Below are 7,820 nucleotides of genomic sequence, written 5' to 3'. Positions count from 1 at the left end.
GCATGCGATGAATATGCGATAGTGTCGCGAAGCCTATTTCTAAGCCTCCATAACCTACTCACGTGTTCTCACCATAAGCGAGATGACCACATAACACCGTATCCTACTTCTGGACGCATGCAATATCCTATCCGTAGGGTGCATACGCTGTGTAGCAAACGGAGCTTATTCCTAAGTTCCCCATTCTTGCTTATGCGATCCAATCCACTCTTCTGAGCCTTAGATTTGGGTCTTAGACTACTTTCCCAAGAATGCCTAGATGATGAATGATACGCTCATAAGACAAGGTAATCGCATACACTTGGTTGACGTAAGATTATTCCTATCTCTAGTGAACACTTGCTTACATTTCTTAATGCGACCAACTACTTACCCTTCCGAGCAGTTAGTTGCTGCTGATTTTACTCATAGACAAGCATTGTGTCCGCCTATAGACAAGCGTTGCTATAGCTTCATACTAAGAAAATAAGGTTTTCTCATAAGACTCACGCAACGCACACCTCCCGGTGGTTTGCTACATGCTTCATATTCCTATGTCGCATGATTAAGTATGCGATACTCTAGCAATCTTACTCAATGATGCAATGAAGGTAAAGGATACTAAGTAAATGAAGATGGAGATGGAATCGAAGGAAAATACAGAAACGCATTGATCACAAAATGTATTAATTTCTTAAGCCAAAATGTAATGTAATACAATATACGAAAAGAAGAGAAATGGAGGGCCAGCTGGAAGAAACGTCTTGCTTCCAGCAGATGTGTGTTAAGGCTGCCGGTGGTGCCATGGACGGGCGGTGGAGTAGACTCTCTCGAGCTCTAACTCCGGTGAAGGCTCCAGTTGTCACTCAGAATGGATGAAGGAGATGAAAAACTCTCAAGCTATCTTCTCATGCTTTCGTTTGGATCACAAGGATCCACCATAAAGCAGGGAGCCTCAGGCAAAAAATCTTGGATGATCTGAAATTCTGCTCAACGGCCTCTATTATAAAGCTTGATCCCCGACAACATAAATAGACATGCTCTAAATCTGACACTCGTGGCACGATGGTCCTTCTCTGAATCTCTACTGTTAACGGTGTGGTAGGTGAAATGTCAACATCATCTTTTGATACTCCTAAGGTATGCATTCAAGTTTGCATTCCACATACCTTGCATTCATCCCTCTATTATGGTTATCATTATGTAGCCGCAATTTCCTTGCGATAGCCACAATTTCTCTGCGATGACTGCATTCTCTTGACGGCCGCAACTTCTATGTGATGGACGCATGCGGTTGATGGCCGCAACATCCATGCGTCGAACGTATACGTTTTCCTCTGCGATGGAGAGATACTCTGCATGCGATTGTCTTTGCGATAGCCCGACTTCCGCGTATGCATCCGTTTCCTGCGTTAGCTATAAAGATAGACAATTGAATGCATAATAACGCATAATAGTGGGTTAGCCGAGATTCTTAATGCCAATCGACGGAAACTCATTTTCTTATGAATTCATAACATGTTCATCGTATATTCTACTTAACAGCCCTCATAATTCTAAATAAAAGGCCTATAATGGCATACATTTCTGCCCGTCATCACTTGTACCAAAGATAAACTGATCGTCCCTTTAGAAGAACCAACTGAACAATAGATAAAAGAAGCGGCTGACTGGGAGGAGAAAGACTTTCTTTGTAAGAACTTTATTTTAAATAGTTTGACTGATGATTTGTATGACTACTACAGTACAATGAAGACAGAGAAAGAGGTCTGGGATGCCCTGAAAAAGAAATACGATACCGTGCAGGCCAGTTCGAAGAAATATGTTGCTAGCCATTATCTCAAGTTCCAGATGACGAATGACAAATTCATGGAGGCCCAATCCCATGAACTCCAAAAGATAGCCCACGAGATAATTACTGAAGGTATGACTCTAGACGAACAATTCCAAGTTGTTGTTATTATTGATAAACTTCCCCCTTTGTGGAAGGACTTTAAGAACGATTCCAAGTTGTTGTTATTATTGATAAACTTCCCCCTTTGAGGCATAAGACCAAGGAGTTCTCCTTGGAGAGTCTTATCACCTGACTAAGGATCGAGGAGGAAGCTCGAAAACAGGACCAGAGGGAGGAGGTGAACGTAGTACTTGGGAAATCCGTCTCTACTATGATAAAACCTGACAAAAAATCCAAGGGGACAAACAGGAAAGGTTAGAACCGTGGTTCTAGTAACAAAAACCAACAGAAAAAGCAGAAGCCCCTTCAAGAGAAACAGTATAGTTCTTCTGCTTTAATTGTAATAAACCAGGGCACATGGCTAGGAACTGTAGGAACAAGCGTCGTTCTGCTGGTCAGGCGAACCTGACAGAAGAACCGTTAGTCGCTATGATCACAAAAGTAAATGTGATCGGTGGTTGTGAAGACACTGACGCTACGCGCCATGTCTGTCACAACCTTAGTCTATTTAAAACTTATACTGAAACTAAAGATAAGAATATTCTGTTAGGGATCACCACTCCACGAATATTGCTGGAACCGGCGTGGTGGAACTGAAGTTTACCTCTGGAAAGACCCTCACGCTGAAGGACGTCCCACACACTCCAAAGATAAAAAAGAATTTGGTCTCGGGCTATCTCCTCAACAAAGTCGGGTTTACTCAAACTATAGGAGCAAACCTATATACCCTTACCAAAAACAATGTATTTGTAGGAAAAGGGTATGCAACTAAGAGAATGCTCAAATTAAATATAGACCTCAATAAAATGAAATCTTCTATGTATATGTTGTGTTCTATGAATGTTTGGCATGCTAGACTCTGTCATGTGAATAAGAATTTAATTAGTAACATGATTAGGCTGGAAATGATACCTAAGTTATCCACGAATGATTTTGATAAATGTGAGTATTGTAGTCAAGCTAAAATTACTAAAACTCCGCATAAATCTGTACTTAGGAATTCTGAGCCTCTAGAATTAATTTATTCTGATGTATGTGAATTTGATGGCATCTTGACTAGGAACAGTAAAAGATATTTCATTACCTTTATTGACTGCTCTGATTTTACTTTTGTATACTTGCTGAAAAATAAAAGTGATGCTTTTGATGCCTTCAAACTTTTTGTTTCTGAAATAGAGAATCAGTTTAATAGAAAGGTTAAAAGACTTCATAGTGATAGGGGAACCGAGTACAACTCGGACAGTTTTAATGAGTTCTTTAATTCACATGGAATAATACACAAAAAGACCGCACCTTATTTTCTTAAAATGAACGGAAAAGCTGAAAGGAAAAATAGAACTTTAGTTGAGCTAGTAATTGCTATTTTACTTAGTTCAAGAGCCGTATCTTATTGGTGGGGTGAAATCATCCTTACTGTGTGTTATGTCCTAAATAGAATCCCAAAGTCTAAAAACAAAACTTCACCTTACGAAATGGAAATTCTCAAGAATAAGAAACCAAACTTGTCCTACTTTAGAACATGGGGTTGTCTAGCCTTTGTAAGGATTCCAGACCCAGAAAGGAGAAAGTTGGCTAGTAGAGCTTACAAGTGCGTGTATGCCTTAAATATTAAAGCCTATAGGTACTATTATCTAGTGAACCAAGTGATCATTGAGTCAAATGATGCCGACTTCTTTGAAGATAGATTTCCTTTCAAATTAAGGAATAGTGGGGGCTCTGGATCAAGTGGTCTAACCCTAGTTAGAAATCCTAACCTTAGAGAGGAAACCGACCCAGAACCTAGAAGAAGCAAAAGAGCTAAAACCGCCAAAGATTTCGGAAATGACTTCTCGATCTACAATGTAGAACAAGATCCTATAGATCTGAGAGCTGCCCTGTCCTTAGTAGATGCCAACCTATGGCAAGAAGCCATAAATGATGAGATGGACTCACTTGAGTCAAATTGAACTTGGCACTTAGTAGATCTACTCCTAGGCTGTAAAGCAATAGGGTGCAAATGGATCATAAAAAGGAAACTTAGACCTGATGGGACTGTTGACAAATTTAAAGCTAGGTTAGTAGCAAAGGACTTTAAACAAAGAGAAAACATAGATTTCTTTGGCACCTTCTCCCCATCACTAGAATTACCTCAATTCGTGTCTTGTTCTCTCTCGCTGCCTTTTATAACCTCATAGTACATCAGATGGATGTAAAGATTGCTTTCCTAAACGGTGAATTTGAATAAGAGATTTACATAGAACAACCTGAGGGTTTTGTAGTCCATGGTCAAGAAAATAGGGTGTGTAAATTAGAAAAATCTCTCTATGGACTAAAACAAGCTCATAAGCAATGGCATTTGACGACCTTATCCTATCTAAAGGTTTCAAGGTTAATGAAAGTGACAAATGCATCTACTATAAGTTTGAAAATAATTTCTGCACTATCTTGTGTCTATATGTAGATGATTTATTGATCTTTGGGTCAAACTTGCACGTCATAAATGATGTGAAATCAATATTGAGAGCAAACTTCGATATGAAAGACTTAGGAGAAACAAGTGTAATCTTAGGCATAAAAGTGAATAGGTCTGAAAAAGAAATTTCTTTGGATCAATCTCACTACATAGAAAAGATTCTAAAGAAATATAATTACTTTGATTGTAAACCAGCCTGTACTCCTTATGACCCTAGTGTCAAGTTGTTTAAGAACACTGATGATAGTGTTAATCAATCTGAGTATGCGAGCATCATAGGTAGTCTTAGATATGTTGCTGACTGCACTAGGCCTGACATAGCTTATACTGTAGGATTACTTTACAGGTTTTACTGTAAGATTACTTTGCAGGTTTACAAACAAGCCTAGTAAAGAGCATTGGAATGCTATAGAAAGGGTAATGAGATACTTAAAGAAAACCCAAAACCTAGGATTACATTATCAAAAGTTTCTCGTTGTCCTAGAAGGTTCAGCGATGCTGACTGGAACTCTCTTTCGGATGATTCAAAGGCTACAAGTGGCTATATCTTTAATATATCAGGCGGAATTGTCTCTTAGAAGTCCAAAAAACAAACTATTTTAGCCCAATCTATAATGGAGTAAAAAATGATAGCACTAGCGACAGCTAGTGAAGAAGCAGATTGGCTTATAAGTCTACTATCAAAGATTCCTTTATGGAAAAAGCTGGTACCAGCCATATTGATCCATTGCAATAGTACTGCAGCAATCACAAAAGTTCAGAACGTTATTACAATGGAAAAAGATGACAAATACGTCGTAAGCACGGTACCATTAGAGAGTTTCTCACTACTGGTGTAGTTAGAGTGGATCACATATGAACTGATGAAAATTTGGCAGATCCTTTAACGAAAGGACTGGCCAGAGAAAAAGTTTTCAGAACCTCAGAAAGGATGGGACTCATGCCTATAAAAAGATGAATCATGGTGAGGAAAACCCAACTTGTAAACTGGAGATCCTAAGAAACAGGTTCAATGGGTAATAACTGATCACGAGTGATATATAGTGAATCATGCTAAACCAAACACAGAGTTTCATTCCTATGACTTTTAGTCTGAGCATGATATCCTGAACCGTAAGAAAGGTTGAACTCGGTTCTTAATGAGATCTATACTTGATGACAAGTGGGGTACCTACCTACAGAAGTACTCTTGATAGACTCACCTATGTGAATATGGAAGTGAGGGCCGCTTCTTAAGGAGTTTTTAGGCAAACTCTCTAGAGCGTTCACTAAACCGAGATACACGTGCTAGGCCTTAAAGCACAGGCTTTCGTACTACACCCTAATGACACTCTGTGTGAGATGCTATTAGAGATAGAATTCAAAACCAAGGGTTACTCTAATACATTCTGAATCATCTACACTACGTAAATGTTCAAGGCTTAAAATACCTTTGCTTATGCACAGTGTTGTATAGACTGAAACTACTTGATGAAATTTTTTTTTCCTCTTTCTTTTTGATTAAATTTCCAAGTGGGGGATTGTTGGGTGAAATTTTAATTTTTGAAAATAAGAGGGAACCAACCTTTGGTTGGAGAATCCCACATTGGAAGATTTTGATTTGGAAGCCTCCCTTATGTACTCCAATCTTGAGCTTTGGGTTTGGGCCCCAAGGGGTACCCATGTTTTGGAAGGATTTGAGGAGATAGACCAATGTGGGTTCGGTGGACGTCCCACACACGCGCTACCGCCGACCGGGCGTGACATGGTGCATGGTGAATTATTAATGTTTAATAAAAAAATTTATTATTTATTATTTTATTTTTTAAAATCGAAAAAAAGAAGGAAAAGTCCTCTCATCCACGTGAGTCCGATTCGTCTGCACAAGCATTGCACGTTCTGAGGCTCTCGGCCTCTTTCGCTCTCTACCATTCCTCGTTGAAGGCCTATAAAAGGCATGGCCTTCAGTAGTTCATTCACTCCCATTCGAATGTTCTCTTTTCCTCTCCTAACTCTTCCATTTTCTGTTTTTCGAGTAGTGGGTTTTAGAAAGAGTATGTATTTCGGTCGGTAACGATGTATTTTCGATTAAGTTTCTTTGGTTGTTTTATCCTGGGGATGACGTGGCAATATTCCAGACCTGCTTGTACACTTGAGCAGAGCCGCAAAACGTTAAAGAGAGCGAGCTCCGTAACTCAGCCTATTGTTGGGTTCTATGTCCTAAAACTCGTAGTTTTTGTAAATAAGTGAATTTTAGTACATATGAAGTTATTAAAGTGAATTAATTGTTTATTCTAAATCCAATTAAACTACGAACCCTTGGCTATTATTATGAGTACTTGGACTTTATGTGGAGACATAAACAGGATCAAAGTTCGAGTAAGTAGCCTAAATAATCTATAGTACATGGATCAGGTTGGGTACCTCTTCCTGGAGACACTATTGGATATGGCCCGCTTCATGATTGTTACAAATGTTGTAAGGTGTCATAAATGAAGTGATCCTGATTTGTTCATGTAGAGACATGTGAGCGGGGGTATTCTACATAATAAGATTATGTAAGACTGGCCCTGAAATAATCACTGTTACGTATTAACACCGTTTACGATTAACCCTGATTAATTTCACTTAACGATGACCTAGATAACTTGATTTGAATCTTGAGCTACTTATGAACTCCTTTTTATTCAGAATTATCTCTTGATCTTCATAGGTGAGAGTAAATTCAATAACACTGCTCAATATTCCTCCCATTTCAGGGATAAGACCGGGTAGATAGCTGGGGACATAGAATTTGCAAGACGAAATTCACTCCTACCCAACTTAGGGATAGTAGAAAGGTTGTTCTCTTAAGTGTTGTTCCCGGGTCTTGAACAAGGGGCCCCATCCTCTCATTGGCCCGAGAGGGAATGGATTTAGTGATTAGATCCTAAATCAATTGTTCATTAGAGGGATAGTGGTACTTAAGGAGAAAAGATGTAACTCAGAGGTAAATCGGTAATTGACCTAGCTGAAGTTATGAACGACCTGTGAAGGATTGACTTATCGATGACAGTTATATCAAATGGACACAAATATATCTACAATGAGGAGAATGCAGCTACGGACTTTAGTGGAGTGTCCCGTTAGTTAACGAATGTTGGTTAACTAGGTTAAAGAGTTTGGTCGATTAATCTCAGATCGTTGGAGCTCATGATCTGTAGGTCCATTAGATCCCTCTACTAGCTCATAAATGGACTAAAATCTTAGATAGTGTGGTAAATGAGTTTGAACCGTTCAAATCTTGGCTTAAGGAATGAAAGTTAGATATATACGATATATCGACGCTTAATTACAAATTTAACGAACAAATAAAGTTAAATATAATATTTAAATATGATTTAAATATTAATTATATGAATAGGGATTCATATCGTTTTTTTAGAAAAATCGGGACAAGTGGGAAAAAATAATATT

Source organism: Benincasa hispida, chromosome 5, assembly GCF_009727055.1.
Source record: "Benincasa hispida cultivar B227 chromosome 5, ASM972705v1, whole genome shotgun sequence".
Taxonomy (NCBI): Eukaryota; Viridiplantae; Streptophyta; class Magnoliopsida; order Cucurbitales; family Cucurbitaceae; genus Benincasa; species Benincasa hispida.
This window is presented reverse-complemented; position numbering follows the sequence as displayed.